Below are 24,026 nucleotides of genomic sequence, written 5' to 3'. Positions count from 1 at the left end.
GTTAGAACATGTTATGATTTTTTTCTTTCTATAAGGATGTTTGAACAAGTTTGTTCCTTTATTATTTGACTATTGAATATTGTTATTAAATGTGAATTCATACCTACTTTGATATTTATATTTGCCTTAATACTTTAATTCATGTTATGGATGATCATTTGTCTTATTATTGTTTAATTAATATTGTCCAAGTTATTGATACCTAGCTTATTTCATATGTTGTTATTGGTTCAAGTCTTCATGTCTATACTCGGTATATAGGAAATCAGCATGGATTCAAGAGAGAATTCTGATTCCGATTCAGATATGGGAGTTGACGAGACTTCCGATATACCAATGGAAGTTAACAATACACAAGATTCAAGTGTACAAAGGATAGGAAGAGGAGCAGTTCAATGCAAAAGGATAACAAAAATGAGAGAGGGTGAACTATTGAATGTTCAATACAATGAAGATGGTCAACGTATAGGGGAAGGCGGAAAGGATTTGGCAAGCTACTCAGGTTTGTTAGTGGATTCCCGAATCTCTATTGTTGATTATGAAAATCAGCATGCTGTCGGAGATGAAGTGAGAGACTTGTTATGGGAAAATAGCTCTAGTTATACTATTAATTGTCTAATTAGTCTTAGTTTATTGTAACTTTATAGCTTATTCTTTTTTTATAGGCCAAATTCAACTTGACAGAAGACGAAAAGAAGGGTGTTGTCTCAGATATTGATGAGAAATGGAAAGAATTCAAGAGTTAGTTGACTAGGTACTATATCACTCCCTACAAAGACCAACCTGAAAAGCTTTTGAAGCTGCCTAAAAAACACGAGAAAAATATTAGACAGGAAGATTGGGAAAGATTTGTGAAGTCAAGACTGACACCAAAATTTCAGATTAGGATAACTTATTTTTGTTAGTTTGATTGGTTTTAGATAACTGTATTCATTTATGGTTAACACTCATTCTATCTTCTGATACTTCCTATTGCCTTCTTCCCTAAAACCTCAACCCATGTGCTCTTACTTTTTGCTGGATTTTCTACCTAGTGCGGTGTGTGGGTAGTAATTTGGTAGTCTCTTTAGTCATAGTCTGGGGGCGAGTCTCACGAGTCTAGATGCTTGCTAGATAGCAGCTGCTACCTCCTCTCTAAAACAGGTGCTACTAGTTAAGGAGGTTTTCCTAACTAGATGTGCTTTTGGTGCTTTCGTTCCCTTCTTCTCTTTTCTATCTTATTAACGCACTATTTATTTGTTTCCTACATAGGAACCAAGAAGCCGCCCATTATGTCATATTCATTTTTGCTTTTTTCATTCTCATTTTCATACTAATGATTAATAGTTTTTATATTATGTCCCTTCGTTCCAAATATAATAGATTATGTATCCGACCTACTATTCCGGAGTCTCTCAAGAAAGAATACGGGGCTGAATATTCCGGAAATCCTTTCTTTAGTTCTGTTTTTATTTCTTATTATAATATTCTTCTTTCCTTTAGATTATGCCCATTTAAGCATCTTTTGTGGATACTTCCTTGATCAAGGGCTAGATAAGTAGGGGTTCTACCTGGCTTTTTAGCAAGTCGGCCATTATGCGCTCTCATTCTTTTTGGAAAGATAACAGTCAAGTTCGACCCCTAAGAAACATTGTTTGTCCTTTATTTTGCTGCTCATTATTCAATTTCTCTTTGGATTATTCTACTATGAAGATTTCTATTTCATGGATCCCTTGAAGCTAGCAACCCTTAGTACCGCTATTTTTCAGTGGTATTTTTTTATTTCTAGGCCATTTACCCGAGCTTGCTTGGCTTGAAAAGTGGATTTCTTGCTTTGGTATTCTTATTCTCTAATCCTTGCTTAGGTATTTATGTTCTGTCTTCAGTCCTTGAAAAGTGGATTTCTTGCTTAGGTATTGCTTAGGCAAGTGGTGATTTGTGTGGCGTGCCACTTTCAATACCAGCCACTGAATAAGGTAAGACAGAAATCCATCTACCCTTGCCATCCTTTATTTTCCTGATAACACTTGAAAGAATCCCAAAGGAAAAAATCAACAGAAAAAAAATATATAAGATTAGGCCGAAAAATCTTGTTTGTGGTAAATAAACTCTAAAATATAACTGTCATGAATGAAGGATAAATTCCAATTCTTCTACTATGACATCAGCTAAAAGTTAGATTGATTACAACTTCTTGGGTCAGGGTCTAGAGCTACTTATCGTTCGAAGAACAATTAAGCCTCGTGAGTCGGGGCTGATGATGTTAGCCTTCGTGACAAGCTGGCTACCGATCCCTTTGGAGTCGTTAAGTAATGGCCTTCACTCTTTTAGGCCAGATGGACCAAAGAGAAAGAGAGTCTTTGTAAAGGTAGTAAAGGCTCTTGTTGATGTGGAAGGGATGGTACTATTTAAGTGACAATGATTTCATTTCACTGCATAGCACCTAGTTGCGTTGCGTTGTATGCAAGATCTCTACCTAGTTGCTTGCGTTGTATGCACCCCTCCTCCAAGGGATTTACAATCTTTATGTTTTTGGTCCAGCTGACGAGTTTCTATAGAAATTCATCTGCAATGCTTTCCTGATATAATATAGCAATATAAACCTAAGCTCACTAAAATTTTCTTTACAACAGAGAACAAAATGAAACTATTAAAGTAGCTGTTCTGAACATATCACACCAGCAATATTTAGCACCCACTGTCAAAGTCTTTCTGCCACATAAAGTCACAAATTCAATAATGAATGAGAAAGTGGAGTTCATGTAGGGTGAGACACTTACTTAGATCAGCAAGGAGTGAGAGTTGGAGCTAGGCAGAGGAGAGTTAGGAGCTATAGTTGCATCAGTGAAGAGTGAGGAGCTATGGCTTATAGGGAACGAGTAGTGACGTTATGCGGAAAGCTTTGGCTTACGCATACTGCTTACCTATGATTCTCCTTCCAGTTCCGATGAAATCCAGGGCATTGCCATTTTCAGAGGAAACGGTTTCACTTGCCTTCCCCCACTGATCACCAGCATGAATTGATGGACGGCGAACTCTACAAATTTATGTTGCTACACTTTCTTCATACACCAAGCAAAAGTTCTCACTTTCAGATGTCAAAAGAGCTAACTCACGTAAGAGATCATGCATCCAGCATAATGTTGGTCTTCCATAGTCTCTCCTTTCTTCCACTTGAACCATGTTTCGAGAAACAAGTTCCATGAAATACGTTTCAGCAACCTCCAGCCTCCAATGTCATCCCTCTCCTTTCTGCAACAAATCCTTCAGCAATCCATAGTCTAAAAAGTCTCTTGGGCTTAATAAATGAGTCCTTCGAAAAAACAGAAAAGTAAAAGAAACAATGGTGAAGGAAATACGGTAAATCACTGTAACTAAGAAATAAGATGCTCCTCACCACTTCAAGTGTAGGATTGTTGTTAAGTGATAAACATAAAATTGATAGTTTACCTACGAAATGAACAATGAAACTAAAAACGTAAGTAAACTAAAACTATTTAAGTGTCTATATTTATCAAAGTTTCTACTCTCAATTCTATCGAAATAGAGTGGAGTAACAAATTCGTTCCACTCCTAGTTCTCTAGCATGGAATGTTTTCTAATCTAATTAATCGGTCTTAAGTCTAATGAGAGATTTTACTGAAGGGTGTTATACTACGATACAATATGAAATTGATTATGTTGAATTTAAACTACTTAATGCTATGGAAATATGATTGTTTTTGAATCTAGATAAAGGATTAGAGGAATTGAATCCACCTCGAATCCAACTTAATAACCTAGCATAGATTCTTGTATCTCGATTCTTACGCTCTTCGGTAAGAATTTCGAAGTTCTAATCCCTAGTGTTCATGGCATTTCTACCAAATACTAACTAGCATGTGAGGTCGCCCACCCATTCTCATGGCTTAATCACGACCTTCTAGAGTGGAATAGATTCTACAATGCTTCTACACTATACCACTAAGTTTTCATCAAAGCTTCATCAACCCTCTAATGGAGGTTTTAGCCTTGAGTCATCAACCCATCATTTCCCATTGAATTATAACTACACATCATATTAAAATTCTAACTTAACTAATTTAACTAACAATGTTTCAATCTACTTAAACTACAAAATGATAATCAACAAGAATTAAAATTAGATCTATAAATTGAAATGACAAAAATCGAAATTGATAAAAATAACTATTTTATTTATCTAATCAATCAAGAACAAAGATTCAAGACTTAATCTAAAACAAGAATTGGAAATGGAACTTAAACTTAATTACTCTACTGAAAACTAGATCTAGAGTTCTATATAGTTTTAGGTCTAACTAGCTACCATTAACAAAGAGTTTAGCTTTGGTTTTTATACTTTCAGATCCAAAAATCGTGCATGGGCTTGGAGCCATGTTTTGGGCCAGAGAATCAGGCCCAAAACCCAATTCTTTCAGTCCAGAAAGGCCTTTTCGGTTGCAGTTGGCTTCAACAGACTTTTCATCCACTTTTGCTCCTTTGATTGGATCAAGACTTAGACCATTGGAAATATCATTCCGAGCCGGTCGTTTTGACATAAAGTAGGCCCCATTCCGAGGTGTGAGTCCAAAGATACGGCCTTCGGAAGTTCTGCTGACTTGTGTGCTGTTTCTGCCCGCGTTGACTTTTCAGCTTTTGACCGGGCTTTAGAAAGGCTTTGTCTTCTTGAATCTTGGCCTTTAATCACGGAACTCCTTAGTAACCGACCTTTGCTCCTTTATCTAGCTAAAGTGGCACATTTCTGCACATAAGGGACTTTGAAACTTGAAATGCATAAAAACACGTAATCAGTGTTAACTCTTAATTATTACTCACATAATTGGTCTAAAAGTATGACTGTTACAGGGTTAAAACTACAGTTTTGGGCTCTTATCAAACCACCCCCAAACAGCATTTTGCTTGTCCTCAAGCAAAGATGAGAAATTAGAATAAGTGACCAAAAATGGAGTTATAACTACTCTCGCTTTACTGAGTCGCGATTGCATTGACCATATGCAACAAGGCCTTTAAACCACTAGGAATTCCCTAGTGGACGAAGTTATAGCCTCGTGAGAGTTTTCCAAAGTGAAGGTACTCACAAACTTCAACTATACTACAATGACTAAGAAATGAAACTATTGTTTCCTCATTCATGTCCCAACTATCTATATATCTCACTAGCAAATGAATAAGAATAACCAAGTCAAAAACCTAAACTAATATATGCATAATAATCAATCATCTATGATACAAATATATATACTATGAGTAATACTATGAAATGTCTAGCAGGTTCGTTTCTGAAAACTCGGAATAGCGTCCTTAAGTAGGTCCTCACATAAATGTCAAGACAAAAACCACTCTGATTTTTCCGCTCAAGTTTTTTTACTCCGATTAATGCGGTGGGCACACTTTACCTTACAATCTCAATGACAAACAAGGAAGCCGAGTCGATCAAACACATCTGCCACTTCCTATCACACTAACCTATTCCTAATTAAGCTAGAGGTCTTTTATTAGGTGTTCATGGGATTAGGAGATGGTTTAAGAAGGAAGGAAATGGATATTCAAAAGGACCACCGAGATAATAGAGTTTCATATTATGTAACTTAGAGAAAAACTTGTTATTTTCTTTTTTCTTCTATACTGTTTCCATCCTTAGCCATATATATATATTTTTTTTTTTTTTTCTTTGGCTTTTGACTCCCTTTTATTCTATTTTTGGAGTTTTTATTTATTTCTATATTTTATTTTTCTTTTCCTTGGATGGAAACTTCTTTTCTTTTTCCTCAAACAACTAAATAATTTTTGTTTACACAGTTTTTTCTTCTTCTTTTTCTTCACTCATTCTATTCTCAGACTTATTCTAGATTGGGTAAGTTGAATTTTTATTTTGTTTTGTTTTTTTAACAACAGGGTAAAGGAATTGTGGTTTATGGAAGGCTAAAGAAAGGCTCGAGAGGGGCTTAATTAGCGGAAAATAATTCATAGGTTTGAATTTCTGGTTATATCGATCCAAAGAGGGCCTAAATTCTCGCTTAGGATATGGCATAGTGATCAAGCAAGTGGACGTGTGATTTCTCTATTCGGAATATACTTCTCCCTTGTGTCATTTCTCAAATGTTTCGCTCATATAAGACTTTAGGCTATATTCTCACAGGATTTGTAGAATAAGTACTCTAGCCTAGATTTCAGAAACTTACTGCTAACAATCATAGATACTTATTTATAGATAGATACAAAGATTATTACCTACATATTAACCTAAGTTCCTAACAATTATTCTGATGCAAAAGCTACATGAGACTTCTAGATTGTTAAGAGCATAAAGAAAGAAAACAATACTAATATTCCTAAGTGTATAGTTAAACTTATTTATTTATATTTTTGAAATTTTTAACTTGAAAACAAATGCATATTATACATATCTATATCCTAACAGATGCCTTAATTACACGTGTTTCTATGCCCCCCCCCCCAAACAAGAAGCATGCTTTGTCCTCAAAGCATTTAAATAAAGAGGGTAGAAAAATACCATGGAAATGCGTGAAATTCTGGAACGTCTGCAAAACAAGGTTAGAACATACTAATATAGGAAATAAAAAAAAGCAACTCTATAAGAGTTCCACCCATTATGGGGTTAACAATTAAATTGCTTGGGACATAAGCGGACAATAACAAAACTAAAAACTTACCTTATCTCCCGGCTTTAAGCATCCTCCTCCTCATTAAAGAGATGAGGTTCCTTCGCGATCCCGTCCCATTATAACTTGCCAAGCTTGCCGCCATTTATCATCTACTAATGCTAACTGTTAAGTGTTATTATGTCCGATGGGATGTACGGGCGACCAAATGTGGTCGCACCTCGCCATCCCGCCAAGTCATTATTCGCGACCGAAATAACCACCCCTATTGGTGGGTCTCATGACTTCAACCCTTTTTCCAATCTGTGAATTGCGCACGTAATATAGGTAAACAACTACGCGTGATGCGGCTTACCAACCACAGGCATAAGAAGATACTTACGCCTCATGGTTTGGGCTCTCTTAAGACTAGCGACTAAAACTTCGGGGAATGTCATATCGGGCGACGTCCCTCACCTAAAGCGAGGAAAATGTCACCAGCAGATCGCTTTGCAGAAATGAATCGCCATTCCCCAAATTATTCATCAGGATGAATAACATGGTGGTGCCTACGTTTTGGGAAAGGCTACCAAGGGCAATGCTATATCGCCCCTGGTCCATTACTCGAAATACCCCTCCCCCATAATACTCATGGAAATATGTATAATCATACAGATATGCATTATCGGTCATATATGCCCATGTGTGAACAGGATCGGTATTGGTAATCCAAAACTAAAGCGACCACATGTTTATTGAATTTATGTGTCGTGTCATCGACTACGACGGAGAATTCTTGTTCTCCATCCTGATTACAATAGAATTTAACGTGGTCGTAGAAATAAGTAGTAAGCTGTGGTGAATATGAATCGTCCTCACTTACCAGCAGATGACGCCATCCTAACTACATGATCCTGTGTCGGAACCAATGTCCATAGGTCTCGGTTCCCAACACATCTTCGAAAGACTGTTTAGGTATGACTATAGGAGATGTCATCTCAACGACTCCTTGAACAGTTCCAAAAATCCTAGAATGACCCTCAAAAAATTGGATTTTCTGTGTTCACAGATGGCAGGGCGCGGGTGTGCTCGCTTTGGGTGCGGGTCGCGCTCGTGGGTTTTTTGGATTACAGAGTTTGGGCGTGGGTCACGCTCTGAGTTTTTAGAATTACATAGTTTGGGCGCGGGTCGCGCTCTGACTAAACTTTGTGAAAGTGTACGAGGCGCGCGGCGTAGAATCTTTGAAACAGGAGTTTAGAGGAAAAAGAAGGAAAAACTTTGAGTGAAAGGTGAGGGATGATGGTGGGGTGTAGTGTGGTTTGTTAGTGTAGAATGAAGGGGGTTTAAATAGGTTCTGTGCTTCCAAAATGAATTGGCAAGTTGCCAAATTGTTTAAAGGCAATTTTCGGAAATAGAAAGATTCCAAACCCGAAAACGGAAACAAACCATCTTCTTGATTTTCTAAAAATCCTGGTATCTTTTATACTGGATTTAGAATAGTAACTTCTAAACTCTCCTACATTTCATGCTACCACCACACAATTCATAGATATGCCGATATCGGCCAAATTCTCAACCTTTCCTCCAAGACAAATTTACAGGAGATGATCAAATAACGAATTATATTAAAACTTAAATTTAAAACCACACAACATAAACAAACACCTTAATATTTAAATTTAACAACTGAATTAAAATCCAACTAATAAAACAAAATCATGAAATAATAGCGAACACAAACTGATGGTGAAACCCTAGTTATGTGATGAAGATGGACCCTGAGATGGAGATTGGCCCTGGGATGGAGAATGGCTTGAACCATCTGTCCTTCGGCGACGACGCTCATGCATCGGACTCGGACTCGGCGAGAGTCCTCCACGGGTGGCATGCGTCGTAGCATCTCTATTCGGAACAAGCGCTGTGCTTCCCTCTCAGTCTGAGTAATGCATACCGGGCTTGTTGATGCTTGGTGGATAGTCTCCATGTTAGACAAGATATCGTCCTGAACCTTTTCGAGCATTTCAAGTCTCGTCTGAAGGTTCGTTTGCTTTTTTCGAACTAAAATCTGTCTATCTCGGATATCTTCACAAATACCATAAACGCAACGCAAGCCAGTTTGCAACACTTGCATGCGTGCTAAATTAGAACTACAATTATCTAATGCATCGTCATCCAGACATGTCATATCTTCCCTTTCATCCTCTGACTCAACAACCTTTCCTTCCGACAACGGCCACGCCTCTCTTAGATGCAATCCAGATAGATACTGCATTAGAATGCAATTTGATCTTAATAGGAGTAGATTTTTGGCGACAGCTCTAAAGGAGAGCATGATCTTAGTGATCAATACGGGAAGAGGCCAAGGTCTTTCCCACTCCTCTAATCACATTAAACATTAAGTCAAAGATGCAGAAATTATACTTATTTGTTTGCAAAATCCGAGAACGTCGCATTATTGTAGGCCGATATCACCGACTTTGTCTTTCCCGAGGGCGTTCCTACCAATCCACCGAGCTCTGACCAGTTGATTGGTTCTCGTGGTTGGCCGGGACGAATGAGATGTCGGATTGTATTCACCCTCCACGACAAGATCTTTCATCAAAGCATGAACTCCGGATATCTCGATTCCTGAATTGTCGCTACGAGATTGCTTTCAAAGCGTAATTCCTAACGATTCAACCAACAACCGCTGTCACCGTTACTTCCTCCTCGTTCTCGCTACCTTTATAAAAATCCTATCCCCTCCAATTCTCGCTTTTTATAAAATTGTTCTACCACATCATAGTGATAGAACTCCTCGATCGAAATTACCACAGTCCATTCCAATCCCTCCTAATCATCTCCACGTCGTAAAATGGCAAAGTCGTCGGCAAGAAAGAATGCGTGCTTTCGACAAAATTCTTCATCGTAGTGCCATTGAAGTTTCGAGACAACTAATGGTTTTGTAGGCTGGGGAGGCGAAGTTTGAAGAAAAACAACTAAAAATAACGGTGGTGGTGGTGGCGGTGGTTACTTGAATTGGTGGCTGTTTTTCGGAGTTAGGCTGGTGGTGGTAATGGTTTGGAGAAGATTTTAGTTGGATTTGAATTTCTTGGCGTGGGTGTAGTTAGGTTTCCTTTTCTCTCTTTTTTTTTTTTTTTTTTTTTTATTTTTTTTTTTTTTTTATTTTGGTGTTTAAGGTTTGTTTTAAACCTTGGTAACCGGCGGGTTGAAAAGGAAAGAACTGTGCATTTTTGGGAAGGAAGGGGACGCACAGACATGCGTCCGGTTTGGGCCCAAGCCCAATTTGAATTCCAAAATTTTCTGAGTTTTTGCGCAATTTCAAATTGAATTTGCCGCTTCGTTACTGGCCCGATTTTGGCGAATGAGTTATGGAAATGATCAGTAGAGAATCTCCAATCCAATGATCCATAAAACACTCAATTTCAGCCATGGGTGACGTATAAAAAGGTGGAAAAATGCCTCAAAGTGCGTGTGTGACGTAAGTTATGCGAACGAAGGAAATCTAAGTTTTAGATTACGTCAACCCAATTGAACTACAAGTAATGGGCCTAAGCAACACAAATGGAAAGTTCGAGCAATCCAAATGGAAAGACCGATTGCCCACCCCCAAACAAATTTTTAAACACAAAATTTGTTCTAACGTGGGTCGTTTAAAGTCAGATTCCCAAGACTTGTTGGATTGCTATTTCTATGATTAAGAATTTTTTATTATTATTTATTTTTTTATTTATTTTTTATTTTATTATAAGAAAAATGAAAAATAATAAATACATAATTCACCCCATAGAGGAACATGACTCCAAAACCGAGAAAACATGCAAAAGTAGAAAACGTGAATTATGTTAACCGTGGACTTAGGTTCCGGTACTTACAGCCACACACTCCATAGGGAGGGCCCGGTTACCTGAATGGTGCACTTACCACTATATGGAAGTGAAAGGAAGTACACCAATGACAAAGGTCAATCCTCATAGACAGGGTCCTGTAAAAGTACTTCCTCTACATTAGGGGATAGAAGTTCGTGAAAATGTTTTAACTGTTGACCATTAACTTGAAAGGTATTGTTGTCATTAGGATTTACCAAGGTGATTGCCCCGTAAGGGGTGACTTCTGTAACCAGAAAAGGACCAGACCAATGGGTTTTTAGTTTCCCTAGGAAAATATGTAGACGGGAGTTGTAAAGCAAGACCTTTTGACCGACCACAAACTCTTTGCGCAAGATTTGCTTATCATGAATACGTTTCATGTTAGCTTTATAATCCTTCGCGAGATCGTAAGAATCGCTACGGATTTTTTCAATCTCATTCAATTGCAATTTGCGTTTGACACCTGCCTCATCAATATTGAAGTTAAGGCTTTTTATAGCCCATAGAGCACGATGCTCTAATTCAATGGGCAAATGACATGGTTTCCCAAATACAAGTCTAAAGGGAGACATACCTATAGGAGTTTTGAAAGCAGTTCTATACGCCCATAAGGCATCCGATAGACGCTTCGACCAGTCTTTCCTATCAGGGTTTACAGTTGTTTCTAAAATCTTTTTGATTTCCCTATTAGAAACTTCTACTTGTCCGCTAGTTTGTAGATGATAAGGAGTTGCTACTTTGTGTGTAACGCCATACTTTTTCACTAGGGATGCAACAACTCTGTTGCAAAAATGTGTTCCACCATCACTAATGATGATTTTAGGAATGCCAAACCGACTGAAAATATATTCTTTAATAAAAAATACAACGGTCTTATGGTCATTGCTATGGCAAGCTAGGGCCTCTATCCATTTAGACATGTAGTCCACGGCAACTAGAATATAAATGAAATCGTGGGAAACAGGGAAGGGACCCATGAAATCAATGCCCCAAATGTCAAAAATTTCTACTATCAAGATTGGATTTAATGGCATCATATTACGTTTCGTGATTCGCCCAAGTTGTTGGCAAGGAATACACGTCTTGCAATGCATTTGGGCATCCTTAAAAAGGGTAGGCCAATAAAATCCACATTGAAGAACTTTAGTGGCTGTTTTCATCCCACTAAAATGGCCACTACACTCTTTGTCATGGCAAAACGATAGGACTTCATTATATTCCCACCGGGAATACAACGACGAATAATCGATCCGCACAATACTTAAAAGGTATGGCTCATCCCAAAGAGTATAACTTAACTCGGCTAAGAACTTCTTACGTTCATTTCTTGACCAATTATAAGGCATAACATCGGCCGCTAAATAATTTACAATGTCGGCATACCATGGTCTTTGAAAAATCGATACAAATGCTCATCGGAAAAAGTCCGGTATGGACTCGAATCACTCTGATCGTCGTTTGTGAGTCTAGATAAGTGGTCGGCAACTACATTTTCGACCCCTCTTTTGTCCTTTATTTCTAATGTGAACTCTTGCAGGAGAAGGATCCATCGGATTAATCTCTGCTTAGCATCCTTCTTTGCAAGAAGGTACTTAAGGGCTGCATGGTCCGTGTAAACCAGGGCTGTCCACAAATAACTGAAAACCAAAAACCGAACCGAATCGGTCCAAACCGGCCATTTTTTTCGGTTTTTGACATAACCGGTTTGGTTTCAGATTCTGAAAACTAAGAACCTACCACTTCAAAGTGGTTTTCGGTTTTGTACCTCGGTTAACCGATATAACCGAACCGAACCAGATTTATTGATGTATATAAATTTTATTCTATTTTTAGTACGATGTGTAACAACAACCGTTGGATCACATATTGTATTTTCTATTTCCCAAAACCATAAAAGCAACGTATTCTCTCTCACACACTTCACTTCAACTATGCAGCCACCATTCTGTAGATCAAAACCCAACAACAACAAGGAGGGAAGAGATTTACATTCATCCATTCCAACATCTTTAACTCTCCATCTCCACTAATTAATACATCTTCTTTTTCTTTAACCATGGATTCTTCAATGCCTCAAGTGGATCCGTATATATTAAGATGTTAATGCCACTCAAACACTTGAGCACGGGTGCAAATGCCGGCGAAAAGAGAGAGGAGATAGATCAGAGGTATGGAGTCATTTTAAAAAAGTTGAAGGTAGTATTCCTTTAAAGGCTCTTTGTAACTACTGTAAGACACCATTCAAATGTGATACCTCTTCCAATGGGACCTCTAGTATGAAGTCTCACATTGAGAAAGTATGTAAGAAATACCCTAACAGAAAACCAAAAGACCCAAAACAGTCAACGTTATCCTTCAAAGTAAAAGAAGATGGTGGGCATGATCTTGTGGCCACTACTTTCAGTCAAGAGTCTTGCCTAGGAGCCCTTGCCCAAACAGTTATTATTGATGAGCTTCCGTTTAGATTTGTAGAGAATCAAGGGTTTATGAACTTTTGTCGAGTCGCGGTTCCACAATTCAATGTCCCACGTCACACGACAATTACATGGCATTGTATTGCTTTATATTTTGAGGAGAAAAATAAGTTGAAGCGTGCCTTGAAAGGCCAAAAAATATGTGGTACTACCGATACATGGACCTTTCTCCAAAATATTAATTACATGTGTCTCACTGCTCATTATGTGGATAGCGAGTGGAAATTGAACAAAAAAATCCTTAGCTTTTGTGTAGTGCCAAACCATAAAGGTGAGACCATAGGGAGGATGGTGGAGAAGTGTTTACTAGAGTGGGGTATTGATAGCTTTTTAGCTGTTACATGTGATAATGCAAGCTCAAACAACTTAGCTATTGATTGGTTGAAGAAAAAGACTAGTCATTGGAAAAATACAGTCTTGGAGCATAAATGTTTGCATATTAGATGCTCTACTCATATTTTGAATCTCATTGTTCGTGATGGCTTGAAAAAATTTGATGAATCAATTGTTAGAATAAGGACTGCGGTAAGATATGTGAGATCATCTCCTTCTAGATGGGCTTAATTTGGAACAAGTGTGTGAAAAATGAAAAAAATTGTTTGTGCAAAAAGTGTGTGCTTAGATGTGGCAACAAGGTGGAACTCGGCGTGATTATTCGATGTTGGAGGCAGCAGAGAAGTTTGAGAAAGCATTTGATAGGCTAGAGGATGAGGGCGATGGGTATAGAGCGACTTTGACACACCAATTCACGCTCGAATGAGGATGAGGATGAGGATGAGGGTAACACAAGAACCCCAAACAATGAAGAAGTCTAACAATTGGCCTCTAGATAATAGGGATTGGATTAGAGCTAGAATGTTTGTTCAATTTCTTGAAATTTATTATAAAACTACTAACAAAATTTCTGGATCTAACTATGTAACTTCCGATCTTTTGTTTAATGAGCTTATTATTGTGAGGTCTAGCTTGAAAGAGTTATCTGAATCACTCGATTTGTACTTAAATGATATAGGTGTGAGGATGATTGCAAAGTTTGAAGTATTGGAGCCCGAAAAGATTAATCCATTGTTGTTAGTTTCAGTAGTTCTTGACCCTCGTTTGAAATTAGAATATGTGGGGTTTAGTATGACGGGGTTGTATGGAGCATCCACAATTGAAACAATAAAAAAGAAGGTGAAGGACACACTAGTACGTTTGCATGGATGGTATGCTAGTAATGGGAAGAGCCCAAGCACAACATTGGAAACTGAAATTGAACCAATTGCCTCCAAAGATCCAGCGACAAAATGGATGATGCATAACTTGTATGGAAGTTTAGGAAGTATGACGGAGGTTGACAAGTATTTGACTTCGACTCTCAAAGAACAAAATGTATCAAATGCCTTTGATATCTTGGGTTGGTGGAAGAGTAATGCCACTAAGTTTCCCATCCTCTCTCTCATTGCACGGGATGTATTGGCCATTCCAGTGACTTCAGTTGCATCGGAGTCGGCTTTTAGCATGGGAGGCAGAATACTTGATCCATTTCGTAGCTGTTTGCGTCCTAACACAGTTGAAGCCCTCATTTGCACTCAAAATTGGCTTCGGTCTAATGCAAAGCCAATTGATCTACAAGCTTCAATGAAGGAACTAGAGCAATATGAAGAAATTGATTCTGGTAATGTATCCTTTAAAAAATTTAGTCGTTTCTACTAAACTATTACACTAAAATAATTTAACTCATTTTCAGAGTTGTTCGAAGCTGCGATTTCTTTGGACAACAGGTCTGATTGAAGGATTGAGATGTAAGGGCAGTAGCCTTGTTGTTTCTTTTGGAATTTTGGTAAATGAGAAATCTCTAACCTTTTAAAATTCTGATGGCTGGTTTTCGACTTTACATTCATTTTTTTTTTTAAATATGATTTTGTTTTCTCTAGTGGTGATGAACAGTTTTGGAGATAATTTTTGACTTGCTTTCGTGAATGTTCGAAGATATGCTACACCATGGGCTTGTTTGCCGAAAGCTATCTTTGATTTATTGTTGTGAATTTGTGAAGAAGTGTACTTTTGTGAATTTGTGGAGATGCAAAAGCTATGACAGTGAATGTGCTTAACGTAGTTATGTGAATTTGTGGATATATAGGCATATATAGCAGTGAATATGCTGACCTTTTGTATATTTTGAAGACAGTGTTAAGTTGAATGTTATAAACAAATGTTTTTTGTTGTGTTTTGATAAGACTACTTGATGCATTCTTTTAAGAACATTTGTGTTTTAATTTACAAGCTTACAAACAGGACTAAGTTTATTAAAAAACAAATCATGAGAGGAGAAATGGTCTACTAAAAGTTGTGAATCTAGCTTTCAAGATTTGATTTCATACAAACGGATGTAAACATTTCTTCACTCCGGTTGCTTGCAATAATTTGAGTATTTGTTTTGAATCGAAGCTTCAAAACAGAAAATTAAGATATGGATTCAAGTTTGCAACTCTTCATTGTTTTGGTGAGTCCACGTAACTCAAAGTTGGCAAAGGCGATATCACCAACTTTATTGTTAAGTCAGTCCGTGAGCAATCTAGATTCATCAAATGACACTGCAGCTCTCGAGAGTAACAAGAAATTGTCGACACTCTTCCGATCCAATTGAGAGGGATAGTGCAATAATCAAAATTCACTATGGCAATGAAAGTAAAGCGAGGGTTGGATCTTACTCCACTGACAACCAGCAGTCTAGGAAAGTAGATGTAAATAAGACTAAGAATGGCGATGGAGAAGGATTCACAGTTGTCACAAAGAGAAGAAGAAACCGCCAACAATTTGCGAGACGAGCCAAGTTTTGCAGTCGGTAAAGGAGTCTTTGATTTAATTTTCACAATGGCAATGTCAGAGTGAAAATCAGCATTGACCAGAGTGCCCTGAAATGTCCGACCATCTTGTAGGGTGACATCAATCTTCCATAAATTATCTTCAAAATCAATAGCTAATTTAGAAAACAAGCATCTATAAAGTCAAAAGGAATCACAACGATGATCATCCGAAAACAGAAGTTAATTCTCTATACCTTTGCTTTACCAAAAGACCTTGTGCTATGGAAGTCTACCACGGCATGAGCGCAAGTTAAGACAGTACCATCAGGATCAATTATAGTTCTAGAAGCTTCAACTTTACTATACAACTCTCCATATTGATCTACAACAATTTAGAACAAACCCCATATTATATCCATTCTTCACCATTGATTGGTTATGTTTTTAAGATACCTTGTAGTGAATAATTGGCTCTAATTCAATCAAATGGTTGATGTGAGAGTTTGGGCTAGACCGCTAGTAGTCATGAAATCAATGGACAAACCTTTGGAAATTATTGATGCGGTGTTAAAGTGTTAGGTTGCAAAATAAAACTCCATTTTTATTCAATTTTTTTAGTCCCATATCATCTATGAGCAAGTCAAGTTTCTTTCAAAGAAGTTATAGATAGTTAGGGCCAAGGTTATAGTAGTAAGCATGCCCCTGGGCGGCAGGGCCTGATCCAAAGGTTTTGGAATGGGCCTTTATTAAATGAGCCCGTGGTGAAGTGAAAATTGTTGTTAGTTGGGTTTCAAGTCATAGATTTCGGTTTTAAACCGAACCGAACCAATTATACAGTTCGGATAGAACTTGGTATTTTTCAGCTGCGGTTCGGTTACGGTTTGGAAAGTTTGAAACCGACCTTTGTGATTCGGTCCATATATTTGGACTAAATCGACCCGAACCAAACCGTGGACAGCCCTAGTGTAAACTAAAGTTTTAGAACCAACCAAATAAGGACGAAACTTATCTAAAGCATAAATGACAGCTAAGAATTCTTTTTCGGTAGTTAAATAATTCCTTTGAGCATCGTTTAAGGTTTTACTAGCATAATAAATAACAGTGGACTTATTATCTAGTTTTTGTCCCAAGACTGCACCAACTGCATAGTCACTAGCATCACACATGAGTTCGAAGGTTTAGACCAATCGGAGGTGTATAATTGGTCAGAGAGGTTAGGGGCGCTTTTAAAGTTTCAAAAGCCCGTAATACGCTTAAAATTAAAATCAAAGATTGCATCTTTCAAAAGCAGATTTAGTTAAAGGTCTAGCTATTTTTTGAGAAGTCTTTAATAAACCGCCTATAAAACCTCGCATGGCCTAGAAAGGCCCTAATGTCACGGACAAATTGTGGTTTAGGTAGGGTCGCTATCTTATATAGTTTGGCCTTATCTACTTCTATGCCATCACTAGATAATGATGTGACCTAGTACTATGCCCTTTTCACCATGAAATGACACTTTTCCCAGTTTAAAACGAGGCTCTTTTTCTTCGACCGTGTCAAAACCTTAGACAAGTTAGACAAACAATCGTGAAGGAATCTCCATAGATAGAAAAATCATCCATGAAAACTTCCATAAAGCTCTACCATGTCACTAAATATATGAAGCATACACCATTTGGAAGGTACCAGGAGCATTACAAAGGCCAAAAGGCATTCGTTTATAGGCATACGTTACAAAGGGACATGTGAATGTAGTCTTTTCTTGGTCATCAATATCAATAATAATCTGAAAATAGCCTGAGTAGCGATCCAGAAAACAATAAAAAGCATGACCAGCTAGGCATTCGAGCATTTGATCTATAAAAGGTAAAGGAAAGTGATCCTTTCGTGTCATAGCATTTAAACGTCTGTAATCAATACAGATCCTCCATTTCATAGGACCTTGTGTGACAACATAGTCACCCTTTCCGTTACGAACCATGGTAACTCCCGATTTCTTAGGAACTACATGAATGGGGCTTACCCATTCGCTATCAGAGATTGGGTATATGATATCCACATCAAGTAAGCATAATACTTCTTCCCTAACCACCTCTTTCATGGCAGGGTTCAAGCGACGCTGAGGTTCACGAGAAGTCTTCGCGTTATCCTCCAAATGGATACGATGAGTGCAAACATTAGGGTCAATTCCCTTAATGTCGGCTAGGGACCAACCAATCGCCGACCGATGTTCCCTAATCACCTGGATTAAACATGTCTCTTCATTCTTAGATAACAGAGAAGATATAATTACCGGATGACTACCATCCGAATCAAGTTGAATATATTTTAACTCCGGGGGAAGAGGTTTAAGCACTGGGGTGGAAGGAAAATCAATAGATGTTTCGTCGGGGTCCTCATTTTGCATAATGAATACTTGCTTAGGTGTTGACTCAAGGATGGAGCAACCGAAGGGTCTACAATTGGTGTGGACTCAAGGATGGTGTTGACTTCCTCTAAGTAGGAGTCATTTACAAAATCTGAAATTCCAAAAGAAAGGAATTTGTACATATTGTTTTCGGGAAACGTGTTGTTAAAATAATCTTGAGCTAAGCTCTCGATCATGCTAACCTCCCCATCTATAGACGAATCTGGTAACTGTTTCATCATTTTAAAAACATTTACCTCAACTGTAAGATGGCCAAAAGATAAGGACATCTTACCATCGCGGCAATTTATAAGTGCGTTGGTAGTTGCCAAGAAGGGGCGCCCTAAGATGATCGGTACAGAGTCGTTAGCGACTTCTGTATCGAAGATAACAAAATCAGCAGGATAGTAAAAATCTTGAACCTTAACAAGCACGTTTTCCACTACACCCTTAGGATACTTAATTGACCTGTCCGCTAATTGCAACATTATTTTTGTAGGTTGCATTTCCTGTAGACCTATTTGTTTATAAAAGTAATACGGGAGTAAGTTAACACTTTCAGCCGTGTCTAATAAAGCGGCGGTCGTGTGGGGGAATCTCCTAAGGTGCATTTTACTGATGGGGCGACCGGGGTCCTTGTACTTAACAATTCCATTATTTTCGGATAAAGTTGGGAACTGTTTAGTTAGAAAGGCGTCTTTAGGTATGTTGGTCTTACGCCTAGTAGTGCACAACTCTTTAAGAAACTTGGCATGGTTAGGGAGCTTTTTAATAGCTTCGAGAAAAGGAAGGTTTATTGTTAGATTCTTGAAAACGTTCCTAATCTCCTCAAAGTTTGTATCCCTGGTTAGCATGGCTAACTTCTGAGGGAATGGTGGTTTCGATCTATATTTAGCGTATGGCTCGACTTGATGTGTTACCTTGGCTTTCTGTTTCTTAGTTTGTTGTTTAACTGGTACCTCTACAAAGTAGTAGGCTCTTCGGTTTCTCTCGGCGGTATCTAGTTCGATATCCGGTGTAGGAGTATCGATGGGGTAACTATAGGCATAGTTACTTTGTTATCAACCACTCTTCCGAGGCCGAGAGTGGTGATGGCATTAAGGTCACCTACGATTGTAGTTTCAATTATATTAGTATTACCGTTTACCTCAAAGGTCGTGTTTGCTGTTTTAGGGTTTGGTATCGCTTGTCCTGGAAACACGCCTTTTGGTTAGGCTTTCTCTTGGGCTAACTGTTGTATGCCCCGATTTATGGATTGTAAGATCTGTTGGTTTGATTGAGTCATTGATTGGAAAAGTTGTTGGGTAACCTTTGTATAAAGGCGCCTATACGATCCGGATGTGATGGTGTAGTAGTCACGGTGGTGCGACCGAACTATCTCACGCTGATTATTTATGGGTGGGTTGTGATAGTTACTATTGTTAACCGGAACGATACCTCTATTGGTATTATAACTATTATAATTACCCTGACCATGTGCTAAACCTTGTCGTGGTTGCGATTGGTTGTTATAATTATTATAATTTCCCTGACTTTGTCCCTGTCCTTGCCTAGGTGGAGCTTGATTATAGTTGTTTGCTTGCCTAACATTTTGGTTATTAAACCCTGGAGGTGAAACTTGTTGATTGTTTCGCCATCTAAAGTTGGGATGTTGTCTCCATGGGGCATTAGGAATAGGATAGTTATTAATGGAGCAAATATTGTCTTGCTCTAATTGTTGTTGTTCATAGGCGAGAGGACAATAGGATTCAGGGTGCTCAGGACTCAAACAGACATTACATGGGTTGGAGTTAACATTCATGACGGAAATAGGCTTTTGTTGCACAGAAATAGCCTCAACCTTTTTAGTTAGAGATTTGATTAAATTTTTAAGTTCTAGATCGGGTTTCATCTCAAATATACCGGAGGCCTTAACTGTTGAAGAAGAACTAACAGAGCGGGGGATATCATCACTACCCCCCCAATTGTTATTACATTTAGTTTGATCTTCTAAAAATTTGTAAGCCTCCGAGTCTCCTTTACTTAGGAAACTACCCCCATTCATTATGTCAAGGACTTCTTTATGGTGATGTTGAAGTCCTTTGAAAAAGGAACGAACTAACGTGTCTTTTGCTAGGTTATGGTGTGGACACTCTATAAGCAGATCGGTGAAACGATTCCAAGCCTTAGAAAATGATTCATGAGGATTTTGTCAGAAAAAATGAATCTTGGAAAGCATCTCATCCATCTTTAGGGGTGGGTAAAAATGTTCCATAAACAGCTAAACAAGTTTAGCCCACGAGTCCACAGAGTTAGGCGCTTGGGCAGTTAACCAAGACGCTGCCTTATCAGCTAAGGTGAAGGGAAATACCCTCAGTTAATTTGTTCCGTACCAACCGTAGGATGATGGAATGTTGTAAGGACTTGTTCAATCCTACGCATGTGTTGATAAGGTTTTTCATGATCTAAACCATGGAAAACGGGTAACAAATTAAATATGTTTGGGGGAATTCGAAAATCCCCCACTGGGTTTGCTAGAACGATGCAAGATTTAGGGCTATCGCTCAAGGCTTTGTAAAAGTCGGAGAGAGGAGTCTCTCTTTCTTCAGCCATTATGTCCGGTGTGGTTGGTGGAATAGTAGCTCGAGGTGTAGTGATTGGTATACTCGATAGATTTGTTTGTTGATGTTGACGGTTAATTACGTTCGGTGTTTTTCTCCAACCAGATCTTAATCTCATGCAAGTCTAAGTCTAAACACGACAACACTCCAAACAATCTTGATATTTTAGTATAAACCTCTAACTGGAGATGCGAGGTATGGAAGAAAGGAATACCTGATAGCGTCCTTGCTTCGCTTATGAATAGCGTCTTGTTTATCGTGTTCGCTGTAAATAACAAGTTAGAACACTGAAAAACTTAAAAAATCGGGTTAGAAACAAACCTGTAGAAATCGGAAAATTTTTGCTTAGAGGCGGGTGCGCCACTTAGAAGCGCTGTCGCTCGTGTAACTTGAAGTTACAGTGTTTTTTAGGCGGGTCGCTCCCACATGGGGGTCGGTCGCCGTGTTATAGTCTTTTTAAGCAGTGCGCCGCTTAGAAGCGGATGCGCTCGTATATATTTCTTGAACTTTCAACGCTGAAACGGACAACCACAGTATGAATCAAACAAGGGTGGGTGGGTTTAATGGGACTTAAAAATGACTAATTATACTATGAAAACAATGCTAAAGTGAAACTAAGATGGCAGCGGTGCCATTTGATAAACATAAAATTGATAGTTTACCTACGAAATGAACAATGAAACTCAAAACGTAAGTAAACTAAAACTATTTACATGTCTATATTTATCAAAGTTTCTACTCTCAAATCTATCGAAATAGAGTGGAGTAACAAATTCGTTCCACTCCAAGTTCTCTAGCATGGAATATTTTCTAATCTAATTAATCGGTCTTAAGTATAATGAGAGATTTACGAAGGGTGTTATACTACGATACAATATGAAATTGATTATGTTGAATTTAAACTACGAATGCTATGGAAATATGATTGTTTTTGAATCTAGATAAAGGATTAGAGGGGAATTGAATCCACCTCGAATCCAACTTAATAACCTAGCATAAATTCTTGTATCTCGATTCTTATGTTCTTACGGTAAGAATTTCGAGTTCTAATCCCTAGTGTTCATAGCATTTCTACCAAATACTAACTAGCATGTGAGGTCGTCCACCCATTCTCATGGCGAATCACGACCTTCTAGAGTGGAATAGATTCTACAATGCTTCTACACTATACCACTAAGTTTTCATCAAAGCTTCATCAACCCCTCTAATGGCGGTTTTAGCCTTGAGTCATCAACCCATAATTTCCCATTGAATTATAACTACACATCATATTAAAATTCTAACTTAACTAATTTAACTAACAATGTTGCAATTTACTTAAACTACGAAATGATAATCAACAAGAATTAAAATTAGATCTATAAATTGAAATGACAAAAATCGAAATTGATAAAAATAACTATTTTATTTATCTAATCAATCAAGAACAATGATTCAAGACTTAATCTAAAACAAGAATTGGAAATGGAACTTAAACTTAATTACTCTACTGAAAACTAGATCTAGAGTTCTATATAGTTTTAGGTCTAACTAGCTACCATTAACAAAGAGTTCAGCTTTGGTTTTTATACTTTAAGATCCAAAAATCGTGCATGGGCTTGGAGCCATGTTTTGGGCCAGAGAATCAGGCCCAAAACCCAATTCTTTCAGTCCAAAAAGGCCTCTTCGGCTGCAGTTGGCTTCAATAGAATTTTCGTCCACTTTTCTCCTCTGATTGGATCAAGGCTTAGACCATTGGAAAGCTCTTTCCGATCCGGTCGTTTTGACATAAGGTAGGCCCAATTCTGAGGTATGAGTCCAAAGATACGACCTTCGGAAGTTCTGCTGACTTGTGTGTTGTTTCTGCCCGCGTCGACTTTTCAGCTTTTGACCGGGCTTTAGAAAGGCTTTGTCTTCTTGAATCTTGGCCTTTAATCACGGAACTCCTTAGTAACCGACCTTTGCTCCTTTATCTCGCTAAAGTGGCACATTTCTGCACATAAGGGACTTTGGAACCTGAAATGCATAAAAACACATAATCAGTGTTAACTCTTAATTATTACTCACATAATTGGTCTAAAAGTATGACTGTTACAGGGTTAAAACTACAGTTTTGGACTCTTATCATTAAGCTCCCAGTTGAGGCTATTATAGACTGTCCTCCATTCCGTTTCTGTCATACTTTTTTTCGACATGAGACCCCCTATAGCTACAATAACAAGTGGTAACCCCTGACACTTGGAGACGATCAGATGAGCTATCTTTGTAACTTCATTGGGACAACATTTATTTCTGACATATGAGAATGCTATCCTGCTGCTCTTTCCGCCCTCTGGAAGCGCAGCTCTTATTTCCCACCAAAGACTAATACTCCAAACATGTGCAACTAATTCTTTTCGAGACTCAAATAACTCTTTTATCAAACTTCTGAATAGCTCTTGTATTTTGTAAGTCTGGGACACAGTTATCTAAGCATAACAATCGAAATTACTCTGAACATTTTGGTTGTTATAAATGCTGGAAACAAGAGTAGTTTTCCCTGAACCACCCATTCCATAGACGGACATTACTGTGCATTGTGGCTCTCCTTCATTTAGCCACTTGAAAATTAAGTCTCTATCTTTGTCAATGCCCACCAAATTTTCATCTTCTTTAAAAGGAAGTGATTCTGATCGTGGCAATCTTTGACCAGTATCGCTTGGATTTGTAGCTTCAGTATGATCAAATCTATATTGTTTGCTTCTTTCTGAAATAGTCTTAACTTGTTTCTGGATTGCTTGTAGTCTAGACGTGATTTTACGCCGCCCATCCAAACATTCTTGATAGTGTTCATCTATTTACCCATGAAGTTAGTGATTCTCCTTTGGCCGCTTACGAAATACATGAACTCATCCGTGACGTCTTCCACATCATAAGCAATGTCCCTCACTTGTTCCACCCAAGTTCTTATTCCTTGGTTGGTTACTCCTCTTCGATCAACATCACTCAAGAAGAATTTCATGCTCTCCAGCTCACTTTTTACTTCATTGAACTCACGACAAATTCCTCCTAAAATAGACGTTTCATTCTCCAGAGAAGATATTACCTTCCCAAGCAAAACTTCTACAGCTCCTTGAGCCATTTTTATTCCTTTGTTTATTTTCCTTGAGCAATCACATTTGCAGATTTCTTATGTTTGTTAGAAATCGATCAGTACGCTTTAACAGCTTATTTTGACTGTACCAAGAGAAACATGGAAATACATCAATATGCATGCCTTCAAATACAAGGATATAATTAACCGTGCATGTTCTAGCAACTGTTTTGGTTTACTTTATTCTAGTT

The 24,026-nt window shown here is 38.1% G+C and overlaps 1 pseudogene; it reads right to left on the bottom strand.

Moving 5' to 3' along the window:
• Positions 1 to 22,807: 22,807 nt before the first annotated feature.
• Positions 22,808 to 23,823, bottom strand: LOC147497693 (disease resistance protein RPM1-like; annotated as a pseudogene).
• Positions 23,824 to 24,026: the final 203 nt, after the last annotated feature.

Source organism: Coptis chinensis, chromosome 5 (assembly GCF_015680905.1).
Source record: "Coptis chinensis isolate HL-2020 chromosome 5, ASM1568090v1, whole genome shotgun sequence".
Lineage (NCBI taxonomy): Eukaryota > Viridiplantae > Streptophyta > Magnoliopsida > Ranunculales > Ranunculaceae > Coptis > Coptis chinensis.
Note: the sequence above shows the minus strand (reverse complement) of the source record. Positions and strands in the feature narration are given on the sequence as shown.